Here is a 26,902-nt window from a genome sequence, read left to right as displayed (position 1 = left end):
GTTGCCAGCAGGAGAGTGAGTTTGTATGTGTGTGGGGGGGGGGGGGGAAAGGGTGAGAAAACCTGGATTTGTGCTGGAAATGGCTCTACTTGAGGATCACTTTAGATAAGCTGTTGCCAGCGGGGGAGTGAGGTGGGAGGAAGTTTTGTTTCATGGTCTCTGTGTGTATATAATGTCTTCTGCAGTTTCCACGATATGCTATGCATCCGATGAAGTGAGCTGTAGCTCACGAAAGCTCATGCTCAAATAAACTGGTTAGTCTCTAAGGTGCCACAAGTACTCCTTTTCGTTTTCCAGTGAGTGATAATAGAGACCATAACAGCAGTCTAAAGAGTTTCCAGATGCTCACAGCTGTCTCTCTAGACTAATAGACTGGTTACTATATTATATCATGTTTTGTATTCCCCCAAGTGCTTCCAGCCAATAAAAACATAGTAAGTCCTATGGTCTCCAGTCCACCCACTGCTCCATTATGTGATAATTAAGGATTTAGCGCTAGATTGTGATGTACTATTCAACATGAGTAAGGGTATCATACTAGTTTAACCCTTCATTATTTAAGTAACACATTTTGTACAACATATCTCTAAAGTATGTTATTGGACTAAGCAATAGAGCTGTCCTGTCATGGTTAAAGGATGTCCCTGTATACTGTTGTTCTGTTGTTAAAGTTAATTTAAAACTGCCTCTGGGTGTGCTTCCCTTACACTGACCAGCTCAAGAAAGTCTAAGACACTACATCTAACACAAGGAATGATTATTGGGAATGAGAAGAAAAGAATGAAAGAACATGAGGGGAAAGTGAAAGAACACAACCCAGGAAATAAAAAGGAAAGGGAAATAATAAGGGAAGAGTGGAAAACTGAGAAAGGATAAGAGGATAAGTTATCAAGGATGCAAAACAGAAGGAAAGAATAAAGTTTAGCAAAGGATGAAAAGTGGGATGAAAAAAGAATACAAGCATGGGAGACATAGTAAATTAATTATTTTAAAATATAAATTTAAAAGAAATTGATTGCTTTAGGAATTTATGATATAAATGCAGAAATTTTTTCATATATGTACACACAGAGTGACCCCTTTCAACCAGAGCAGGTAGTCAAAGTTAAGGATGTTGAGAGTTGTTCCAGTTAAGAGTAGACACTGGTGACAGAGTCAAGTATTTTCTCTGATACATTCTTGTTTATTTACAAAGAATATACAAAGTCCTGTTTCCTTAAACACAGGAAGAACAAAACATGAGAGAGTTTCTTTACTTACAGCCCCAAGCCTCTTTAGCCAGCACCAGACTTAGAAGACTCCTCTCTGTGCTTCTCTCAGGGTCACCTAACATGCTTGTCCTGGCTATGTGTGCACATGTCTCTCTCTCCTTGTGGTCTCCAGCTTCTCTTTATACACATGCTATTCCATGCCCCTCCGCATCTTCCACAGGTCAAACAAATTTCTGGCCAGCCTTGCATTTGCCTTTCTTTTAGGCAGAGACATCATGTATCCCGTGTTTCATGTTTGGAGACTGCTATTATTTCAGTCACTTCTTCACATTCATCCTAAGTTAAGGGAGGCAGCTGTGTCCTAACCCATAACAAGAAGATTAACCCAACCCACAACAATAAGATAAATGTGAGGGGAGCAGGGGACAGCCCAATGGGGAATGCAAAGAGGTTGATATTTGAATTTGTTTTCAGATTTTATATGCAAATACAGGTGAGAATCAGAATACAAATCCAGCATATGCATATTGTTTCTTCTACACCTCCAACCTTCTTTTTGTTTTTTTTCCCCAGCCATTCACAGTGGAAAGCATACCTATATATGTATAAGCATATATATGTATACATATGTGGGTGGGTGTGTATATTTATGTATATACACACACCATGCACATAAGTTAAAACTTAGTATTGTGGCATATCAAAACAACTCACTCTCAAGAAACTGCACAAGGTATTTTAAAATTATTGCAGCATTATGGCCTTTCAAAGCTGACTACCGGCCATCTTTCTAAAAAAAAATGTAACTACTGTATGCTATCTTTGTGTAAGAAACACATTTTCATGTTGTCTCCACAACTTTTTAAAAAAATTGTTACATTATCCTTAAAGTCAATTTACAATCTGTTAGCCAGAAATACCATATTTGGATCTGGTCAGGGATATGATGAGTTTTCAGTCTGTATAGAGTCGTACAAGAGTGGTACCATTTCTTTCATCCTTGTGTTTGAGCAACTCTGTGTGTGTGTGTGTGTGTGTGTGTGTGTGTGTGTGTGTGTGTGTGTGTGTGTTTGTGTGTGTGTGTGTGAGTGAGTGAGAGAAAAGACAGGCATAGGAAAATCATGTTGTGATGGATTCCCCCCCCCCCCCGCAATTCATTTTATGACTCCAAAATACCTACAAAAATCAATTCCTGAATCTTTTCAAATTAACAAAACCTTGTTACAAGCATATTCAAAAATCACAATATCCCTACCCCAATTTACCACAAATAAAGTACATAAACATTAATAAAAGAATCTCCCCAGAGTACATACAACTTCTTCTACAGTCTATGCATTTCAGTTGAGTTTCAGATTGAATAAAATGCCCTAAATTCTGCATGTTCCAGCTGAGAATATATTCTGTACTAATCATCAAGATAGACTTCTCCTTGGGATGTTGATTTTGTTCAAAATGCATTTTTCATCCTCATGCATACAAATACAAAGGCCAAGATCCTTTGTATATAAAACTCCTATGTTGTTTAACAGTCATTAAAATATATATTAAAATCCTATCTCAAAGTATTAAACACATAAAGTGGGGGCAGAGAATGATTCAGAAACTCCTCATGGTTCTTCTTCAGGACTGGGATTTGTGTTCATTGGAAGGTAAAGAGAAGCTCTGGAATCAACAGTTGGCCACAGATATTTTGAAACTGGCCACATTTTATAGTCTTGCATCTTCACATGATCTCTTTTTTGCCCCTGAACTGTCAGGTGGATGGGGAATAAACTTAAAAATCTAAACAGCAAGGAATAGCAGTAAAGAAATGACAGATTTCAGAGTAGCAGCTGTGTTAGTCTGTATTCGCAAAAAGAAAAGGAGTACTTGTGGCAACTTAGAGACTAACAAATTTATTTGAGCACAAGCTTTCGTGAGCTACAGCTCACTTCATGCATCCAATGAAGTGAGCTATAACTCACGAAAGCTTATGCTCAAATAAATTTGTTAGTCTCTAAGGTGCCACAAGTACTCCTTTTCTTTTTAGTAAAGAAATGGTGACTGCAGTAGCCCTCTTTCCTCTGTATTTAACAGTCCCTCCTCTGTGCTGCTGCTCCCTCTATTCCCTCTAGGTCTCTTATTAGAGAACAAAGGAGGACCCGGGGGGCTTGGGAGGATGCTGACTGGCTGGAAGGTGCAGAGAATATTTCTGCCACCAGCCATGTGCATTTTGCCATCTGTCTAAGAAAGCTAGAGGCTCATTCAGTGGCGGATGTTGGGGAACAGACTAATAGATAGCTCCCTCGCTCTCTGCTTCACCGCAGTTTCTGCACAGAGCCTTCCCCAATTGCCTTTCCTGCAGTACACATCTCATTGCATTTAACAAACTAGTGAGTCTATTCCAGTAGTCAGTTCAGAAATACTAAGTGCATTTTTTTAAAGTGTACATTTAAAATATATTTCAGCATGCGTTCTTGGCCTCTGTTTTTGTTTACAAATCAACATTCTGTTTAACTTACTGTGATTGGCGTTGGGGTAAAAAACCAACCAACCAACCTTTCCCGCAATAAGTAAAGTAAGGAATTAGATCATAGTCTTTTTTTTTTTTTTGGATACAATCACAATTTCACTGTTGCATGGGATGGCCTCAAGCTGTAGCATTCCATAACTAATCTCCAAACCTGCTGACAAAAGCTGTTCAACACGCTTACTACTTACTGTATGGTTTCATAATGAAGAAAACTGTAGAATACAATGAAGTGAACAATCTTTCTGGGAGGAAGATACTGAGTATTTAACAAATCTATTTAAGGCCTTTAAGAATTCACATTTTGAAATGGTAAGTCTATTACTTATTTAACCTTTCATACACACGCATAAATGAGAATATATGTGTGAATGTACCGTATTTTGAAATGACAATGAAAAATACATATCATCCATCTTCAGTTAGTCTGCAACACTGCACTTAAGACTTGAATTGAAGTGTGGCCAGCACATAGCTCTTATGGTTAATAAGATCTAGATGCTTGAGCTCTTTGTCATGATGTGTAGACCTTGACCGATGCTGCTTGTTCCCTTTGTTGTCTATATCATCCATCAGGGATTTAAGGGTGGGATTAGAAAAAAAGGTATTCAGAGCCCAGGGTTAGAACACAGAATTGTTTAATCTGCCCTCTGACACACAGTTGTCATGCTGGCAGGAGTCTGCCAAGTGTGAGAAACTGGTGCTAGGAGGGCATCATTGATGGGCAGTGCTAGTTTGCTCTAATGTGTATAGTGGTCGATGTCCACTAGAGAATGTTGGGCTCCTGTATCATCTCCAGGAGAATCTAAGGTCTTGGATACTCTCTTCAGCCAATCCTGAAAAAACTTTAAATCAATCTGTGTCAGATGGTTGACAGCGTATGACAGCTTCAACCAGAGACAAGGATTTTTTGAAAAAGACATGATTTCCCATCAGCTCCTAGAAGTCCCCTTGAGAATGTGTGGGAGAGAGGGTGCTTCCTGGGGAAGAGTTTACCTTGATAGGACCATCTACAAAAAAGGCACCATATAGAACACTAATAGGGAAAAATATCTTGAACAAAACCTATGTAAGTTAGATATGCATAGATTCCCTCCTCTTCAAGTGGTCTTACTCCTCCGTACTAAAACACACAAGACAGCATCTAATGCCACAAACAAACTTTAATTACAAGAGCCTTTAATTTGCCTAAAATACCAGGCTCAATTATTTTTCTATTAAAATCAGTGGCAAGACTCCCCTTGACAGACGTGGGAGAAAGATTAGATCTATACTCAAACTATTCAAGTAAAGAAGAAACATGTTTGTATGATTCCTGAAGTATAATTCATAATTAATAATTATTCTTGAATTATTATTTGTCATATCTGACTTATTTATTTTTCCGTGCTGTTATATAAAAACCGTAGGCAATTTATGAAAATTCCTCTCATTTGCATCCCATGGAATTACTTTTGTTTGCTTCTCTTTCTGAATGAGTTTGTATCATCATAATCATGTCATTTTAATTCAAACTCTATAAAAACCCTGCCCAATAATCAGCATCTGAAAGAAACTAATAAACTAGGCCAAACTGATTTAAAAACTGACCTGAACACTTCCCCAAAATTCAAACAAATTTGAATTGAACCTTTATTGAGGTTGAAAAAGTTGCAATCATTTTTTTCTACCCAGTATTTTTATTTTCATGCTTCTCTACATTCTAGCTCACACCAAAGCAGATGTTCTAACTTATTGGGAGAAGGGTTGTTTTCACAGTATCCCCAGTACAACTGTATAGCCTCAGGAGGTTCAAGACAAAGTTCAGACAAGAGACATTTGTCCCATATCTTTGACACTTTTGAAATGTGTCCATTGTGCTAATTGTAATGGTCTTTAGGTTTTGGAATGGGTCATTTTGCTTGGCAGAACCAGCCCAGTAATGGATCATCTTGATTTGGATAACTTTTTTGGGCAAGCTGAAATGTTCTTGTTATTTTCTCCCACTAGGCAGACTCTTTCCAAGGCATAAAAGACAAAAGCTTACACATCTCTATTATGTTGTATAAAATTAGTTAGATGCCAGCCTCTTCAAGCAGACTTGTAGGCCCTGATGCTCAGTCTGGCCAACCTGCTCTCAGTGTAGGATTCAAGGAGAGAGGAGCAAGAGTGGTTGGGGGTTGCTAGTGGGGTTGGCACAGTGCTGGCTGTAATGGCTCTGTGTCACTTAGGGATTCCTGGATGCAGGGGAATTAAGACAATACCAGGTTTACCACCTCCTTGCACTCCTGGAGCAACATAAAAGAGCAGTATCAAGGCTTAATCGCACAAAACTGAACACCCTTGCCCCGCCCCTTCTCCAAGACCCTCCCCCCACTCACTCCATCCCTCCCCCCCCCCATCTCTCGCTCTCCCCCACCCTCACTCACTCATTTGTACTGGGCTGCGGAGGGCCCCTTTTCAACTGGGTGTTCCAGTTGAAAACCAGACACCTAGCAACCCTATGAGGAACTGGCCCTGTAAGGCAGAAACTATGCAAAAGTAAGAGAAATAGATAAAAGATCAAGATTTCCAGTGTCTTGTATCTAGTTACTGAAAATGTTCAGAAACTTGAAATTCTGAAATCTCAATTACCATAATTTAGCACAGGTCTTGAAAAGTCCATTCACACCAGTAGGGAGCTTTTCCAGTTGAGAGTCACCCATTTCTTCAGCATCTCTTCATTTAGAGAAAAAACTTCCCGATGAAATCCTGGCCTCAGTAAAGTCAGAGGCAAAATTCCCATTGACTTCACAGAGGCAGTATTTTCTTCTATTTTTACCCTTTATGGTTACAAAGATAACCCACCCAATATAAAGTGAATGCAAACCAATGAAGTGCTGTCTTCCCGGGCCTGCAGACAGACAATTCCAGTTTCTCTAGTGTTGGCCAGAATTTCTTCAAGCTGCAGCAAAGTCAAAAAGTCAAACATGATCGGTCTGATTTGGTCAGTTTTAACACTGCTGTTCAGAACTCCTGGGGCAGCAATGAAACTAATAGATAATTCCTCTTCTCCCAGCAGGTTCTCATGCTGCTCCACTTCACTGGTGGGAAGGATGGAGACCCTCAAACTCCCAGTCAGACACCAGCCCTTCCTTTTGCTCCTGCTTCAGATTCTCCCCCCTAACTAGTCCTTATTTATCAGCAGAGGAAAGAGGAGGAAGACTTCTAGGGGGAACTCCAAGTCCAGGAGAAGGAGAGGAAAGAAACGATCTTTCTGCTCTGTAACAGATGACAGGGAGCTATGCTCCCACTTTTCCCTTATTTAGATCCTGTTCAGGACCTTGAGCTTGCTAGGTTGATAACAAGGCTCAGGCCTCTGCGAGCTCACTGGTTCAGCACTGCTAGCTTACTAAGGGTATGCCTACACAGCAACTAGACACTCACAGATGGCCTGTGCAAGTTGACTCAGGCTCTTCGGCTGCGGTGCTGTTTCACTGCTGCGTAGACTTCTGGTCTCGGGCTGGAACACAGGCTTTTGGACCCTCCCACTTTGCCCAGGCTCCAACCCAAGCCCAGAAGTCTACACAGCAATTAAACAGACTCACAGCCCAAACCCCGCAAGCCCGAGTTTGCTGGCACTGGCCTGCCGCAGGTTTTTCTTTGCTATGTAGACAATAACTTAGGGTATGTCAAGAAAAAGATTACAAAGCCATATCTCTAGCTTGCTGGTCTGATACCCACAGAGGCCTGCACCTTGATAACTACCTTATCATTGTCAGTGTCCTGGGCTGGTGCCAAAGTAAAGAGTCATTGGCTAAAGAGTAAATTTGATGGTTCTAAGTATCAGAGGGGTAGCCATCTTAATACGGATCTGTAAAGGCGGCAAAGAGTCCTGTGGCACCTTATAGAGTAACAGATGTGTTGGAGCATAAGCTGTCGTGTGTGAATACCCACTTTGTCGGATGCATGTCTGGAAATTGCCACTACAATTTAGGTTCCACGGGACTCTTTTCTGCTTCTGATGGTTCTGTTACCCAGGGTTTTCAGAACCCAAAGTTGTTTCTCTCCAGGTGCTGTAAGGTATAAATCAATAGGGACACAGCTCCTCTGTCTGATAAATGATTGATATAAACCAGAGTGCTTTTACCCAAAACTACTATATGCTATAGCAGTCTGTTCAGAGCCCCTAAACATGTACAGTTACTCAAAGTCTGTAATGGTTTTGAGTGATCAGCAGCCAGGCATCTGGGGACCCTCCTTCCACCCAGCTGCTGGGGAGTTTAGGCGTCAACTCCTTACCCAAGGAAAAGTTCCCTCACACTGCTCCACAACACACTTTCTAACTAAACTCTTTATAGATTTTCTCCGGACAAAGCACATAACTCGTAATATCTCCTAATAGGCTAACAATTTCCCTAGCAACAGCCAACAACAATTTATTATTCTCCTTATCTGCAAAGCAGCTTCAGCAAAGAAACTTATGAACACAAACAATCAGAATCAAGGTCAATTTTCTACAGTCTCTTCCCCCTACTCCCATTCTCATGAAGCAGTCCTTTCACTTTATCTATCTCAGTTAGTAAAACTGAAGCTTGCAGCTGTTTTAGTCTGTCTAGACAAGGCCAGATATTTCTCCTGACTCTGTGGTGTCCTCGCTTCCAGTTTACCAGGAGTGGGGTAGGGGGGTTAAGTGCACAAGATGGCTGTGGATTTGCTCAAATCGTTCTCTAACAACAGGTCTATGCCAAGGCTCTGGCCTCTGAGAAAGCTGCTGGTTCAGTCGCTATAGCTTAATGGGATAATATTGGATACCTCTGTGAGGTATTCATTAACTGTAGTATGTGGGGCCTATGTCAAGGCAAAGGCTTCTGTGAGAGCTATTGACTCTACAACATTAGCTAGCTGGAATGATTTCTGAGTACAGGGTTCTGTGACATACCTTGAGTTTGCTGAACTGAGTCCAAAGTATAGGCCTCAGTGAACAACTCTAGCTTCTGGCCTTTTGTCAAGGTATAGGCCTGTATGAGGTCATTAGCTCAGCATCTGTACCTTTCCGGGCTGATTTCTAGTCAGAGGCCTCTGATGTCATTAGCTCTGTAACTTTAGCATGTTGGGCTCATGTTGTGGTTGCTGGATCAGTAGGTCTAGATTTATGGGCCCTGCAAGAGAGGATGGGAACTGGGAGTTGCTTCAGGGAAGGAAATGTAGAGGGATCAAGTAAAAATACATAGAAAGAATAGTGAGAGCGTCAAGGAAAGGAAGTTAAGGAAGGAAGATAAATGAAGGATTGCAGAAGCAGTTGTTTTAAAAGTGAGTCTGTTTTATCTCTGATTGATACTGAATGTGGCAATAACATAATGAATAAGTAAAATAATAATGCCAAAATTAGTCACTATATAAAGGTGACATTCCACTGTTGATATTTGTTCTAACTTCCAATTGACACCCGTGGGGGTTCTTCTGGGGATGATTAGTATGTAGTCCTAAATTTATCCCTCATCCCACAGGCCCAAAATGGAAAGAATTTTACACACCACCAGCAATGGCTCAAAGCAAATGTGACTAAATATCTTAAACAGAGTTCTGTAGCAGAATCGGAGCATTGTACAAATGTTTATGTAAGTAGTACTGCATCTATGACGTGTGTCAGTGTCTGACCTCCAATCATAAAAAGTAGGATAAAAAAAAGCTGTAGGAATGTATATCCAAATAATCCACATATTTTATTAGCCATGGCTAATAAAATAACAGTGGTAGGAAACAGATTATCCTGTGAAAGATCGTGTTTATTCAGTGTGTGGTGTAGCAAGACAATATATATATATATATATATAAAAAATTGTGTGAAAATGACACCATGTTGTACTTGTCAGAAATGATTCACAGAGCACAGATAAAGCATTAAGGTTAGACATCATACCTGGAATTGAAAGAAATATTCCTCACTAAAGATCAGGTGGGAAATAAAATTAAATACCCTGTAAAACGGCCCTTATTTATTTATTCTGGGCTAGATTATAACTTTACAACCTGCCTTAAGTAAGGGGGCATGCACAGATGCACCCCCTGTGGAACTGACCAGAGAATGAATTGTTAACAGATCACAATTTCTCCCCTGTTCCTGCCTCCGTCAAGGGGGAAGAATAAATTACTTTGATTCCTTTTCAATGCAGCAGTTGAATCTGTGACTATACATAGCGAGCTACTCTTTCTGGCGAGCAGAGCCAAGTCTCCCGAATTCTCTCCCCACTTGCTCATATTGGGAATATTGAGCAAGTAACAGGGCTGAGCATTGGAGTAAGCAGTGGGGACGAGGGGGAGGAAGAGTCTCTCTCTCCCTTTCTTGGCTGAATGCAGGCAGTGAATCAGAATTAACTACAATCTTTTGAGGTAGAGAAGTTCCCCACATAGAAAGAACTAAGAACTTGGCTGATGGGATGCACATCCAGCCAGAAGAGGGGATTTTGGTGAGTTTGGACACTGTTTAAACAAAATGATCCCACCCTCCATTAAAATAATCCATTGCCCAACTCCCACCAAACAATGTTCAAACTCAGCATCCCTCCTCTGAACTGCCACTCAGCAGTGTATCAGACCACTCAGAGTGTTCTTTGACATTAGTTCTTTTTTCCATAGGGAACTATTCTAGCCCAATGGACTAGAGTTAATTCTGATATTACTAGAGGATTTTTGTGAAGTACAGTAGTATACAGATAGAATATTTTCAGAAAAAACTCTATTTGATTTGACTAAAACCTGTTGTTCTTTGTCTCTAACATAGAAAAGGAATCCAGCCCACAGTGTCCATTTCTCTCCTTTTGTTTCTTTCTTTTCTCTATGGGCCATATAGCCTCTTTCTTTCTGTTTCAGAACTCAGGTCCTTCACTCTTCTTCCATTTATCATGGGTAAATTTCAAACCAGCAAAGTTTGAGCTGGTTTAAAATTTATTCAAACATGTTTTCCTATCCCTAAGGGAAATAGCATTCAGAAAGAATATTACTAAGAAGAAAAGTTGAGTCGTTTTCATGCAGAAGGCAAAAGCAGCAAAAACCAGAACAACATCAACAACAAAACCCTTCTTTAAATGTTCTCATCGAAAAGCATCAGTAGTCTAAGCAGATATGGGCATCTGAATGCAATAGGAATTAAAACTATGTTCTATCATTGACTCATTCCCCAACTAAACGGAGACCACAATAAAGGAATATCCATTCCATTCAAGATGGAATCAGCATAATGTTATTATAACATACAGTAACACACATGATGAGAAGGATGAAAAGTATATCCCCCGCATCACGTTTAGTACATGTAGGCAAAAATATTTTAAATTACACTATATCATTAATGTTTATGATTATTATAACTTCTAAACTCATTCAGCTCTTTGGGGATAATAGACTGAGTTCCAGTGAGGGAATGCACTAAATTTTTCAACTTTAGAGAATTTGGGTTCAACGCATAGGTAATATGATCATATGTTTTCTTAAGCTCCAGTTCTACAAAAACGTATGTATGTGCTCAACATAAGTAACATGAGCAGTCCCATTAATTTTAATGTGAGTTGTTGGTTACAGCACTTTTGAAAATCAGCCCATTTAGGGTCCTAACTTTAGGCACCTATTTTTAATATCTTGGCTTTACTACATAATAATTAAAATCATCCTCAGACATTAAAAGTTATTTTTATAGTGTCATTTTTCTTTATCTATGCCATAAAACTGCCACAACTGGAGAATTTTCTGAAAAAGGGCACCGATTGTATCATGCCTAGCTCTTATAAGCACAAACATTTAATCAGAGATTAGAGGGGGGAAGTACGCAGCACAAAGACAATAAGCTTTCCTCTTTTTCTGTAGAGATCATCAGTAACAAAGAGATGGAATATGTTAAAGTAACATCTGAAACATTTCTAAGCTTTGTTAAGAAAAACTCCATGTTGTGGGTAAATGTTGTCTACCTGTGCACTCTGCCTTGCTGCAATATACTCCAAGGGCCATATTCTTATCTCAGTTACACTGATACCACTGGAATAGCTCTAGTGATGTTAGCAGAATTACTCAGGTTTTAAATCAGTGTAAGTGAGGTCAGAATCTGGAATATAACATATGATACAGGATATATAAGATGCATGTAAACATGCTAAAAGACCATTATTGCAAAGTGAAGAGGAGCACTAAAGAGTAAGAAATCCAATGATTAAGATTGCCTGTGCAACATCATGTCCCTTTGTGCATATGCACTGTAATGCAGTCTTAAATTAAATTAGCTATGGGCCTTCACTAAGAAGTCTGCTATGCATGCCACTTTTTGATGGGTTTATGATGTGGATTTTGATGAAACTAACCAATTGAATAACCTACTTTGATTTTTTTAATGTACTAGAATATTCTATAATAATGCCTGCAACTGCTGAGAAAATGCTATTTTTATATGGTACCACCAAGTCTGCCCGATGGCGAAAGCAGATGCAATTTTATTGAATTCAATAGAGTTGTTCCAGGTCTGTATTTGCCTTTCAATCTTATGGACAATTATCAGGGCTTTGGATACTTATCATACTTATGTATGATATGTATCCATTTGATACATATTTTGCCATTGTTGAACTTACACCACTGCGTGTTGAGTCTGGTTTGCTGTGTGCTTTTCTTACGCATTTTTCCAATGGTAAAACTGCTTTCCTCTTATTATTGGGGCTTACATTCCTCTCTGCCCTCCAGTGTATTTTGAGGTAGAAAAATTATGTAAGGAGAGGGAATCAGAGGATTGGGTCACTTTGCAAGTCACAGCTGCTCAGGGAAAATTTGGAAAGAGCAACATTCTCTGTAATATAGACAAGGAATCCAAAAAGGAATATAAGACCTTGGCAAAAAAATTACCTTTCACTAGAAAACTAAAGCATATGCTGAGATTCTGCCAAAATAAACACTCAAATAGTTGCCCGCATTTTTTTATATAATGGAATAATGGTACTTGTCTTCTCCTTTATTGCTAGAGGTCATCTTTACGGTAACCTTACAGTGGTCCATTTTTTCCTTTTAGTTCCCATTACTTTAGATTTTTTGTACTATACATATGGTCTCTCGCACCCAAACTCCCTCCCAGCGCATTAGGCAGGTGCGGAAGTGGGGGAGAGGGTGTGACTTGGACCTGTTCTGGGCACCACCAAAAATTATACAAATCTGCCACCCTGTCCTTCTCAGGAAACCTGCCTCAGCTGTCTGAGACACAGCAGTTCTCTTTGTGTTCACTGCCCCTTCCTGTGGGTGATCTGCCCACACTTAGCACACGATTGTCTAAGGTACAATTGGTGGTTTCCTTGCTAAGTCCCAAAGTGCTGTGCTAAGCAAGAACTTTTATCTGTAATCTGTCTGAGGACAGGACAGACAGAAACAAGAGCACAGACCAGTTTCCTTTCATTTTGTCAGCTGACATACTCCTGTCAGACTCTTCCTTGTCTAGGAGAGGAACAAAGAACTGTGTGACCCATCCCTTGCCTGGCCTTCAGCATTTGTGTCTGGGGGCAGGAACATTTTTGTGCCCACCCCTTAAGAGATCCTCATAGGGAGAGAGCCATTTGTCCATTTCCCTTCTCCTTGGAAGAAGATAGGAGTCCCAGGGGTAATCCCTGTAGAGAAATATCAAGGGCTATAACCTTTTGAGTGACAGACTATGCTGGTCTGGGCAGGAGTTAGTGGCTATTGTGCATGAGTCTTGGTGCATGAGTGTGTCTGGTCATGGGTAGAGTGACTACTGGTGTGGAAACCAGTGCAGGCAGGTGCCTGCACTAAGGTGTGTGGGTACCTCTGTGCAGGCATCTAGCCATGGTGTAAGTGCAGTCATGCATGGATGGGGGGTTGCAGGACAGGGAATGGATCCTGAGGAAAGGAGTGACTATTAGAAGATAACATGGGGAAGGAGGGAGAGAAGTAGTGAGGTGGGGATAGTGTGACACTCCAGATTCTTCTTGGGGACCATCCGAAAATAATTATACCTCTGATGTCTGCAGTTATTGTTCTAAATTTGTTTATTTTAGCATAAGAACATTATTTTATAATCTACTCTCTAAAATAAATATTTCACAAATATGTTTATCTTACCCAAAGTCTTACCACCCCTGACTTCTTCAGACTCCCTCAGAGGAGTCCCTGTCTCTCAGTGTAGTTCCTCCAAACACCTACCATCTCTCTCTTGAAAAACTACAGAGTTAAAAAAGGGCCCTCTCTCTTTTGTTCATGTGTGTTCTCAGGCTTTGACCGTTCTGGTCAAACCCAGTCCTGCAGGCTCAGCATGAATTTGTGCCAGAGTCCTCACTGCCAAAGGCTCAGACATTATTCCTTAACATCTCTCAAGTATTTGCTGAAGGGTGGCTTATTCTTTTCCTTCCTACCGGTTTTCCCAGACAGACTCCTGTTGAGTTAAATCAATACAGTCATTCAAAAATCCCCAATAACCAGGCCATCATACAGTGTTCATACATTACAGTACAGCTCCACACCCTATGTGCACCACTGATTTCATTTCTAAATCTGGTCAGAAAGCTTTCCTTAATATGATATTTTAATTAAAAAACAAAAACAAAAGGAAGGGGGAATCACCCACTTTTTTTTCCATTTACTGACTGACTATCTCAACTCATTCCATTTTATCCTACATCCACTGTCCTAATACCCCTCCACATCATCTTTCCTGATATCTTGTATCTTTTCTCACTCTTAGTTGCATGCCTTCCTGTCTTGCTGCCCTGTAATCTTTGATCATCTTCCCACTACCCATGTTAGAAATGCTTCCTCACCTCCTTCAAATCACTTCTGAAAACCCGCTTCATCTATGAAGCCTTCCCATATCCATGTCTTGAGTATGCCTCTGCATCATCTCATCATTTGTTCAATGACAACAGTCTGTTCTGAGGTTTATAAAACAAAGAGGATGACATGGTCCTTCTATGTATGATATTTGTCGGAATTATCTTATAAATTATGCAGGGCAGGGACTTTTTTTTTTAAGTTATCCAGTAATGAGCCAGGTATAGTTGTGGCACCCTCTAAATTATAAATCATCACTCTCAACAATTTTCCTAATTCTTTCATATTTTCCAATCTTTCCCAAAGAACTGTTCAGTCTCTACTCCACTATATTAGCTTGCTTTGCTGGTGGCTGGTCAATAGTCTGAGGTTATTTTCTGAGTAGCTCTCAGCTTGAGAATAAGGATGTCAACACCACAGTGCACTAGTCCAGCAACACTGTTCTAACCATCTACTGCCAGTGTTCACTCTCTGTCAGAGACTAGAAGGCTAGATCTATGCCTGGTACACACCACATTTCTGCATTGTCCTATGATCAGTCTAGGCTGTGATGCACCATGATAAGAATGCACAGCCTTGTACTATGCCCTTTCCAATCACACACAATTTTTTCATTCCACTTGCAGTTCATACTGCTGATTGTCTGGAAACTGTACAATATTCTAATTAGGTCAGATAGCAACTCCCTTATCACGCATTATCTCTGATATTAGCATATGTTAAAGTCATACATTTTCTGGTAATCATTGGAGTGAATGCATGGCTTCTAACACATTTCCCACACTTTCTACCAAAACCTTCAAGGTGAAAAAACAATTTTTCAGTCTGTTTAGCTGGTACACATCCCTCTTCTTCAGTGCTATATTTGATTCCTTGTTTTGATTAAGATTTGAATGCAGCCATGCCCTTTTCTCATAGTTCACATTAATGACTATTTGACTTATTCTATAACATTTACACTTAAGAATGAAAACCGAATGGCTTTGATACAGTCCAACATTTACCAGCTCACTAAAAATATATTTCTTATGCATAATCATCACATATAAATGCTGCAGTTCAGATTATGCCCAGGTACACCTATGCAAAGCTAATGGCTTCAAATGATGCCTTTTTTAGCCTTTACTGGTGCTGCACTTACCGTGACAAGTAGAGAACAGAAACTCACATTCAAAGAGTGGGTAGTAGCAATGTGAAGGACAGGCAGAGTATTTACAATTGGACTTGTAAAATGCATCCAAAGTATTTAGTATTCATTAGACTGCTCACAGTTCCAAAAATTGTAGGAGTGACTAAAGAGGAGTAGACGTGACTGGAACAAAATGTAAGGAGGCTTCATGCTCCGGAGTTCTGCTCCTCCAATGTAATTCAAAGGCCAACAAGAATGGGACTGTGAGATGAAAGCGCAGTACAAACTCTCCTGAATAATCAATATAATTATAATGGGTCACTGAAGTGAAGAGAGGGCTCAGAAGTCAGAGTTCAGATTATCTCCTGATGACAGCAGAGAACCAAGAGGCATCGTTTCTGTGACATACTACTTAGATAGATAGTGTGGTTTCTGACTGAGATGTCAGACTAATCCTTGTACGTGAAGTGAAATCCATAAATACTAATTTTTGGTTTTAGAAAGACAAGGTAGGAGGAGGTAATATCTTTTATGAGGCCAACTTCTATTGGTGAGAGAGACACAAGCTTTTGAGCCACACACTGAGCAAAGTGGAATAGATTGTTTAGCATAAGCATTTAGCTGTGATGCTTGGAATACCTTTCCCAGACCTCAAGATCCCTGAGGGTATGTCTAAACAGACAAGAAAAACCCACAGCTGGCCCATGCCAGCCCACTAGGGCTCATGAGGCTCTTGTTGTGTGGCTATTTCATTGCTGTGTAGAGTTGTGGGCTCTAGGACCCTGCAAACCCAGGCTCTAGGACCCTGCGAGCCTGGAAGTCTACCCAGCAATGAAACAGCTCTGCAGTCCACGAGCCAGAATCGACCGGCATAGGCCAGCTGCGGATTTTTCTTTGCTGTGTAGACATACCCTGTGTGGCTCGAAATCTTGTCTCTCTCACCAACAGAAGTTGGTCCAATAAAAGATTTATCTCACCTACCTTATCTGTCTAATATTCTGGGACCGACACAGCTACAACTACACTGCATATAACTTTTGGTTTTGACATTTCCAAAAGTGTTTGTTATGGTTATTTATTGGTATTAGAATAGCCCCTAGTTACCCCAAACAAGATTGAGGCCTATTGCTGTAGTCACTGTATATACACACAGTAAAAAAAGATTCCTCCCCTGAAGAATTTACAGCTCAAATGTACAAGAGAGCAAAGGGTGGAAGAAAAAAAAAGGGGGGGAGAGGAGAGTTGGTTTTTTAAAATCTCTATTTTTTATAGTAGGAAATGAGGCACAAAGATCCAGTGTCATACAGGAAATCTGTAGCAAAATCAGGGATTGAACGCAGACTCCTAAATTCCAGTCCAGGGCCTTCATCACAAACTCATCCTTCCTCTCTAAAATCAGATATTTTCTTGTACTTTTACCAACATCATCTCATCCACAGATTATTTTCATAAATGTGGTAGGAATCAAGAACAGAATTCAGATACGATGGCCTGCAGTTTTCTTAGTCCTTTATTGTTTCAGTATTTTCCTAGCTGTTGATGACGGATGTTGTCATTTTTTGGCGTGGGTTTTTTTTGCCATCCAAAAAACTCCACCTTATCTAGAATAAGTTTACTTATGGTTTGTTTACTTTGAATTCTGTAACCTATAAATTCTGTAGACAACAGAATTTCTCTGGACAATAAAGACCTAGATACCTAAAGTACTAAACCTTTCTGTTTGTGTTTTTAGCAACTTCTCATAACTGCTTTTCTGAAATGTAACTTCCTATTTCAATGTATACCAGTTTGCTACTTCTCCTCCCCACACCCTGCATGTGAATACATCCTCTCTTCAAAATCTAAAATATTGTAATACCTACACCCTAATCCTCCAAAGAGCTTTGCACAGATATGGGAGTCTGCCCATGGGAAGCCCATCCCAGGACAGGAGGGCCTAAGTCTGAAACTTTTCTTTTTAGAAAACAGTCTTGATTTAAGTTTTGGGGTTTGGGTTTTTTGTTTTTGTTTCCAGGCTTTCACACTAACTTTTGCTGGGTTTTTTTGCTGATAAAATAGTCTCACTTTATATTCTGGAACAGTCTCTGTTAATTGAACCAAATTAAATACATGCCCACAAGCTATATAGGGCAATGTCAGAGTGTTTATATATGTGTGTGTACATAATTATTATAAAGAAGGGCGAAAATGTCTCTGCTTTCTTCTAATCTTCAACATTTTTTAAAACTACAAATTTAATTACAAAACATTTTCAGACATGCCAAAAGTTTCTTGGGTTATCTAGACATAGAAGCTAGTGACTGTGTTTGATAAATTAAATAAGATTGGGTCCATGTCAGTTTCTCTATTACTATTCTGTTTCCTCTTCTCTTTCAGTGAAATATTCTGGTAGTCTAATTTTAAAAACTGCATTTGCAACATTCTCTTTGCTTTTCAGTAAAGTTTAGAGCTCAGTTTCTCTTAGATGCTCTGCCCCACCCCCATTCTAAACTCTGTCCTGCTCTCATGGAGCTTGAGATGACTAGCAGTTTTAGCTCTTGCCCTTCTGTAGTCCTGGGAGCAGGAGAAGGAATCAAAGTAAACACAGAAACAATCAGTTTCCTGTAGTACTGTTCTAACCTGATCTTCCTTCCCAATCCTATTACACACTCAGGAATGAGAAAGTCACTGTCACTGTCACTGCAGTCATCAGTTACCATGGATTGCTGTGCAGGCTACAGGACAGCACAGGCTCTTTGCTTTGCTTTCTTTGGTTATGCCATCTACATTGCTCAGGTGACCTGCAGATGCTCAGGAGCATGTCTTCTAGTGAACCTAAAGTGATCCACAGGGTCATCTATTTGGCCCAAGCATGTTCACCCAACCCTAATATTTACAAAGTAAAGTGTAAGGTTGTAGTGACACAGTTGCTATGGGAGGCACTGGGAACTATAGTCAAAGCAATTGAAATTTCATAGACTAAAGAAGTGTGCAGGCAATGGTGTCAGCCAGGTATGCTCGTACATGTGAACACAACAGCATTCAAGAGTCGTACTTCTCCAGAAAGTCCACCTGTCATCAAGAGCTCACCTTACTTTTCCTGAGGCAAACATACACACTACAACAACAAAGATGATCCTGATTAAACGTGCATTATTCAGTTCATCCAGTATTTCTGCAACTGAGTGGAAAGCTTGGTCCCTGAGCAGCTCCTAGATGACAGAATCAACACAAAAATGGCATAACAGTTCTGGAAAAGCAAAGGGATACTTTGTGATTCACTGAGTACCCGTCTTATGGGTCTAGGCCAAATCCCTAAAAATCTGACGAAATTTGTGGGTGCATTTTAAATCACCAGAAATGAAATTATGTTTTGTAGCAATACCCAGTTTAGTTTTACCCATCAGTGGTCCCTGTGCTCTAGCTATACCAGACTACTGAAACAGCTTTACTGGTGAAAAATTAATTTTAGAGTGCTGCCAATGAACATATTCGTTAATTAGCTAACTAATTAATTGCACTGTACTTAAAGACTAGTATTGGGAACAAGCTTATGAAAGATTATAAAAATGACTACTGAAAATCCCAAAGCATGAATTTCCAGAGTTTCTGCAGATTTGACTGGTGTTCTTTTTTCTTGAAGTGCCAATAAATTAGAGGAAAATTTTGTTTCATATTAATTTGTATGACAAAACAGCACATACAAAGCCCATCAATTACACTGATAGAAGTAATTAGGCTTTCGGTTCCCATGAATTAACAATGCATCATATTCTTGGTAATAAGTGGCATGCATGATTATCACTGATTGTATCCATCTGCTAAATTTTTAATGAATGTCACAGTATGTATGCAAATCTTAATTGACAATAAAAACATGTAAATTTATTAGTTGTTTTCAAGTTTATTAGTTAAACTTGTTATGCTATGTTAATACTCCTAAAGCATGCTAATGTAGATTTCTTAACATATTGAATACAGTCACCATAATAGTCTCAGGTAGGAGAACCTCGGGATGCCAGATAAGATATTGACACTTTATAATTCAGGAACTGCAAAATGTGTAGTTTAATAGCAGCTTGCTATTTGTGTATTTGTGACTGAGAGCACACCTGTATTCACACTCTGCACACTATTGCAATAGTCTTTATGCAAAATATGCCATGTGAGGAATCATTTAAAAACTAATACCACACTGATCATCAATATTCTTGTGTAATGTATGTACAAAATGCATATCAAGAGTTATGAACATAAACTGAAGTTATGACTACAATGTGTTTACCAGAAAACTGTAACTGGGGAGTGGATAAACCATTCCTAAAAGACAAAGGACAAGCTGGTGCCTCAAGCCAGGTGTCAAAGTTGATTGGCAGCCACTTGACAACAGAGGGAGCCAGGAACAGAGCAATCTGCATTTTAGCAAACAACATGAAACCTCTTTCACCAGGAGACCCCCATCCTCATAGCTGGAATGAACTTGAAACTGGAAGGTGAATAAGGAACTGGTTAAAGAGGAGACTACAACGAGTCATACTGAAAGGTGAACTGTCAAGATGGAGTGAGGTTACTAGTGGAATTCCTCAGGGATTGGCCTTAGGACCCATCTTAAACATTTTTATTACTGACCTTGGCACAAAAAGTGAGAGTACGCTAATAAAAATTGCAGATGATGCAAAATTGGGAGGTATTGCCAATATGGAGGAAGACCAGAATATTATACAAGAAGATCTGGATGACCTTGAAAACTTTAGTAGAATAGGAGTGAAATTTAATAGTGAAAAGTGTAAGGTCATACATTTAGGAATTAACAAGAATTTTTGCTATGAGCTGGGAATGTATCACTTGGAAGCAACAGAGGAGGAGAAACACCTGGGTATATTGGTTGATGAAAGGATGACTATTAGCTGCCAATGTGATGTGGCCCTGAAAAAGGTTAATGCAGTTTGAAGATTTATCAAGCAAGGTATTTCCAGTAGAGAAAAGGAAGTGGTAGTACTATTAGGTAAGGCACTGGTGAGACCTTATCTGGAATACTCTGTGCAATTCTGGTCTCCCATATTAAGAGAGATGAATTCAAACTGGAACAGGTGCAGACAAGGGCTACTAAGATGATCCGAGGAATGGAAAATGTACCTTGTGAAAGGAAATTCAAAGAGCTTGGCTTGTTTAGCCTAACCAAAAGAAGGCGGAGGAGAGATGTGATTGCTCTCTATAAATACATCAGAGGGATAAATACCGGTGAGGGTGAGGAGTTAAGTGCCAATGTGGACGCATGAACAAATGGATATAAACTGGACATCAACAAGTTTAGGCTTGAAATTAGATGAAGGTTTCCAACCATCAGTGGAATTAAGTTCTGGAATAGCCTCCCAAGGCAAGTAGTGGGGACGAAAATACTAATTGGTTTCAAAGACTGAGCTTTATAATTTTATGGAGGGGATGGTATGATGAGATTGCCTACAATGGCACGTGGCCCATTTGCGATGGTTAGTAGCAAATATCTCCAATGGCCAGAGATGGGACACTAGATGGGGAGGGCTCTGAGTTACTACAGTAAGCTCTTTCCTGGGTGTTTGGCTGTTGGGTCTTGGCCATATACTCAGGGTTTAACAGATTACCATATTTGGGGTTGGAAAGGAGTTTTCCCCCAAGTCAGATAGTCAGAGAACCTGGAGATTTTTGCCTTCTTCTGCAGGACGGGGAACAGGTCACTTGCAGGTTTAAATTAATGTAATACTTGATTATCTGTAACTTAAAGTCTTTAAATTATTATTTGAGGACCTCAGTAACTCAGCCAGAGGTTATTGGTCTATTAAAGGAGTGGGTGGGTAAGGTTCTGTGGCTGGCAATGTGCAGGAGGTCAGACTCCATGACCATGATGGTCCCTTCGGCCTTAAAGTCTATGAGTCTATCTTTATCTAGGAGTAAAATGCAAAAATGCATTTTGAAGGGTGACTGGACTAGATCAGTGAGGGGCAAAAACAGCCTAAGCTCTCTGTTTCTCTTTTAGCCATTTTGACTTTAATACCTTATACTTGCACTCACTTAAAATCTCCATAGTTAAATAAACTTGTCTAATTTTTTTAAGCTAATCCAGTGTTGTGTTTCAACTGAATTGCTTGGTAACTTCATTTAAAGTAGCAGGATTTGAATATTGATCCCTTACAGGGGCAATGCACCTCTAATATTTCAGTTTCCCAGGAGAAGGCTGGAAAGTGCAGAACACATGTTTTGGGGAAGATTCAAGATTGAGCTGGGGGTATTGGGGCCACCCTGCAAGTAGTAACCAAGTCTGGAGGAAGCCAGAGTGTGGCTGGACTGTTGCTGACAGGCTGCTGGGCCAGGGCTGTAGCTATATAGACAGACACTCATGTTGTGAGCTTCATGCTTTTAGGATATTTGTGAGTGGCTCAGGTTGGGAGCCACAACAACAAAGTATTGACAACCTCTCACTGATCTGGACTGCATCCCAGAATATGACAGTATCATAGTAAATTACCACCCATATTAAAAGAGAGACTTTCCTTATTGTAGGTAGGAGGTTTCACATTATATTTTGGGCTATGGAAACAGTGATGCCTTCTCAGAGAAGTTGCTAGAGCACAGTCCTATTAAATAGTCCAGGCTCAACCAGCTCAAGGTTACTTCATTTTCTCTTGTGTACAACCATGGAATAGAGGTTGGCACTACAGTTTTGTAGAAGTAGATTTTAGCATTGACAAGCTATTTTGGGTGTCAGAATAGGAGTTGAGGGTAGACAGAACTTTGCTGAATAATTGTGTCCATAACTATTAAAGCAACCTTTTGTGCATTTAATGGTCTATGCCAATTTACTGTAATGTAAAATATTTTGGGTTCATTTTGTCTATTGCTTCCATGACCCTCTCCCCCATTAATGTTTGTATTAAAATTAGGTCATCTTCCCAGATTTTAAGGCCAAGAAGTGTATCATTATCATAAAGGCTGACCTCCTGCATAACACAGGGTATCAGATTACACTCAGTGATTCCTGCATTTATCCCAGTAATGTGACTGGATCAGAAAATAACTTTTAGAAAGAAAGATCCACCGTTAAAAGCTTTCAGAGTTTCTCTCTAGGAGGATGCTTCCACTCTTATTAGGCTGAGTATTGATAAGACTTCTTCATTGATCTTCAGAGTGCACAGTACGTACTATGTGAAATCATCCTGGCTCATGTATGTTGTTTAGAGAATGATGTGTTTTAGGGTATCACAGTAATGAGTCTACCCATAGTAACAGGAAAGTCCAAAAATCAATCATTTTTTGGACTTATCTCCAGTGAATCAGGAAGTGCTGGGAACATTTCATATGGAAGTGGGGAAATAATATTTGAAAGACTTGTTAAGATTTATTCTTGTGTTGTATGAATTTAGTTTGGTCTGTTGGCACAACCAGCATACAAAATTAACTCAGTATTCATGTTAGCTTTGCAGTTCACCTGTACAGGAATGACAGAAACATATGGGGGTCCCTCCAGGTTAAAAAATATTCTAGTACTATAAGCATAGCCTTTAATTATTTCACATACCTCCCTGGTTTGAGCATTTGTTAGTGTGTAAGACTACTGTAGCACATGATGTTTTTAATATAGCACAACACATCTGAAAAAACAAGGATATTTTAATCGGTTATTTAAAAAAGTTTGGTATCCATTATGTCCATGAAAGCTTACATTTACCATTTCAGCAATTTAGGGTATTGAATATACTAGGAAATACTAGACTAAAGATCAAGTGTTTTCCAAATCATTAAAAGTTAATGCACAGAAACAAACTGTTATTACCTAGAAAATGCTGTGGTAATCATTTAATCAATACAATAAATCAATACAGTACTTTTGAGCAAGAACTGTAGAATCAGTTCAACGACATCATTGAAACTGTGAGAGTGATTCACTTGCTATTGCAGAAATGGCATTAGTGAAGTGTCATTCATAATATAGGTTTAGTTTTTAAGCTTTAAAACATTTTTAATTAAAAATAAATGAGAAGGGACATAGAAGTAAAAATCTGTTGCTTGGGGAAGTAAAAAAAAAAACACATTAAAAATCTTATTCTTTGCCCCTGTTCACATACACATGGACTGACATCCCTTTAATAATTTTACATTCTCTCTGATATTTTCATAGCCATCTTTCACTCTCATGCCTTTTGGCACTTAAAACACCTTGGGCAATAAACAACTTTAACATTTGTCATCTAGAAAAATGCATTGCGCTCAAACACCAGAAGACTAGAGGCCACAACCGCATGAAAGTCACACTCCATTTAACATCTATTACACTGCTCTTACCTCTCTTTTTTCCCTTTACTACTTTCCGCCCCCCCGAAGCAGGCATGGCAGTAAACAGTTAAGTGTGGTCTCGGGTTTGCATAAAGTTACTTCTGACCTACTCCCATTGCAAATAGCCATGTAGAGCTTATCTAACATTGCATTAAATACACATTTTTAAAAAGTTTACTTTTTAAAGTTTAAAATTTTGTTAATAAAACTTTATTTTAACTATTTCTGCAAAACCATACTATCTCACTTTCCTGACTGGGACATGTTTTGACAGTTAAGAATTGATTGCCCAGGATTGTGCATATGGTTTTACAATAGAATGAAATGTAATCCAGAACTGGTTACATATCCACTGATTATTTTGAACCACACCTGAAATATGTACTCTGCCCTCTAAAGTAAAGGTATATGAAAATGTGCACAAGGCTACCACTGTTTCTTTCAATAAACAAAAATATTACTATAATTAAAAAAGTAAGGTGTCAGTCAATTTCCTATGACATAACCTATAAAGTAGAGAATAGCAAAATGAATGCAGGATATAAATAAACATTATCTTGACCAGTCTCACTGTTTTCAGCTTATTGAAAGTGTATATCCCTAGCATTAGGCACCTTTCCAATCGTTAAAAAAGATTCCACTAAAAAACACCTACGTGAAAACTGCCCAGAATTATCAGTAAACCATAGTAACACTTGCCCATAACATCACAAATCATTTTTAGAAAAATCTGTGCTCCAAAGGAAATTTCTCTCCACTTTATTTACAAAGAGGTTAAAAATCAAAATATAAAACAGCATAAGCAGCTAGAAGTACCAGTTAAGTTATCAAAGAAAATAACTTTACTCTGGGTGGATAACAGGTTCATTTTTGGGTAAAGAATAATGGAAATACTTTTATATAAAACACATGTTCTTTAAGTAAACACAAATCATGAGGTAGGAGGCCAATGAAAATTGTATCCATATTTAATCAGAGATTAGAAGAAAACTTTAGAATTTCCCAGAAAAGATTTTAGCAGAGATATAAACAAATCTCAAATTAATCTCTTCTTTGTTCCTAATCTCTTTCCTTGTTATAGATTATGAAAGCTTGATCTCCTATCAGTTATTAAATTTCATCTATATATGTAACAGCTTGTTGGAGAGGGGGGCAGTTTAACCAGCAAAGAAAAGAACACAATACAGGAAGAATTTTAGTGCACTCTGAGTTTGAGATTTGCTCTCTTAGTCCATTGCCAAATAGCCACTGGAGCTCTGACAAAAGAGGAATTGACACAAAAACATCACAGCTGGAGAATGGTACCATTACCCATTTAACTCTGGTACAAATTACCCGTTTAACTCTGTAATTTGTGCTCCTCTTGTTTAGTGAATTCCTGTTCATTAAGGGGGAAAAAATCTTCTCCCTCTCTACCCTGCAGAGAGTCTGAGTAGCCATCTTGGAGTCCTGGTGCAAGAAGCTTCTGCCAGGTACCAGAGGAAGGAATTGCTCCCCTCACTGGCCACGAAGAACTAAGGAGCACTGCTCTGTGACTTCTCACTATGTAGCCTCAGGAATAAGGAGGAAAAATGGGCAATGTATACTTGTTGTGGTCACTGTACTGATTTCCTCTACTCCTCTCTAGGCTTGCCCTGTTCCATCTATCAGCCACTAGCATATAGGGAGCCCACAAAAAAATCTCTCCCCCACCACCATCCAGTGGAACTATGGTAGTGCTGAGATCCAGGCCTCCTACATCTGCAGAAATTGTGAGCACACATTAACACATATATCCCTAGCATAAAGTAAGCTGCTTCTAGTTAAAAAGAGATTTCCTTGAAATTAGTTGCCTGTGTTTAGCTGTAAAGATAAGTACCAGAAATTAAGAAGACAGCCTGACCAAAATAAGTAAAAGGGAAAGGGGAAAATCATTTTAGCCATTCTTCTGCATTGCCTCTGGAAAGCCTCCACATACATTTACATTATTCTGCTATAATGTTCTCTATCAACATGCACAATACCCATTCCACATACCAGCTCTGCCATGGTGTTACTCTTTTATTTGTACTTTAAAAAGACCTTGCTGTGAGTGATCTGGGGGTCATGAGGGGAATCTCAATACATGGAGATGGGGCACAGGTAATACATATAATAAATAATTGGTAGGTATGGGGGAGTGGATGATTATGGGGATCCAGTCATTTCACCAGTGGATTAAGGGCACAAGGATTATTGTGGTGGGTGGAAGACTCCCTTCTTGCCAGCCATCACAGAAATTCTGAGTGTATGGCCCAGTTACTCAGGCTGTGTACTGGGGATAGGATTTTGTCCATAGTAAATAAGTAGATTGTAGCAGCAAATTTTGCCTTGCTCTTTGGATATAACTGTTTTTAGTTAAAAATGACACTGCTAACAGATACATTCTTTCTTTCATTGAGGTCTTTCTTATAAGAGTCTTCTCAACATTGTACAGTTTCTTTACTGCTATTTTGTTTATTAATATAATCGTTAAAATCAGGTAAAATACAAAGGCTTCAATTTTCAAGAGTGATTAGTGATTATGGGTGTCCAACTTGACACACCATTCAGGGGCACAGTTTTCAGAAGACTGCTCCTGAGCACTTTATGAACCTCTGGCCCTTTAAAAGGAATCTCAGATTGGGCACAGAAAGATTGACACCTAAATTATTAGTCCTTTTGAAAATTTAGACCATAATCTGAAAGCAGCATATAATTTCTGCAGTGGAGCACCTGGTCAAAAAATCTTAAATGGGTAGGTCAGTTACAGACTCAGCACCATACTCTTTCTCCTACCACTGGTTTTGAGTGCTGGTTTGACAGCTATCTTTTTGTCCAATGATGGAGGAAGAATTGGCTAAGAGAGTTCAGCCCTAGCTTGTACTTTAGTTTCGCTCTCTGCTGTTTTGGGGTCTGCAATTTGAAGCACCGTGGTTTTAGAGATTGCTGATTAACCATAAATCTTGAGAATAAGGGATCTCCACAAACCTGTTG

Source organism: Chelonia mydas, chromosome 8 (genome assembly GCF_015237465.2).
Source record: "Chelonia mydas isolate rCheMyd1 chromosome 8, rCheMyd1.pri.v2, whole genome shotgun sequence".
NCBI classification, from domain to species: Eukaryota; Metazoa; Chordata; order Testudines; family Cheloniidae; genus Chelonia; species Chelonia mydas.
Note: the sequence above shows the minus strand (reverse complement) of the source record.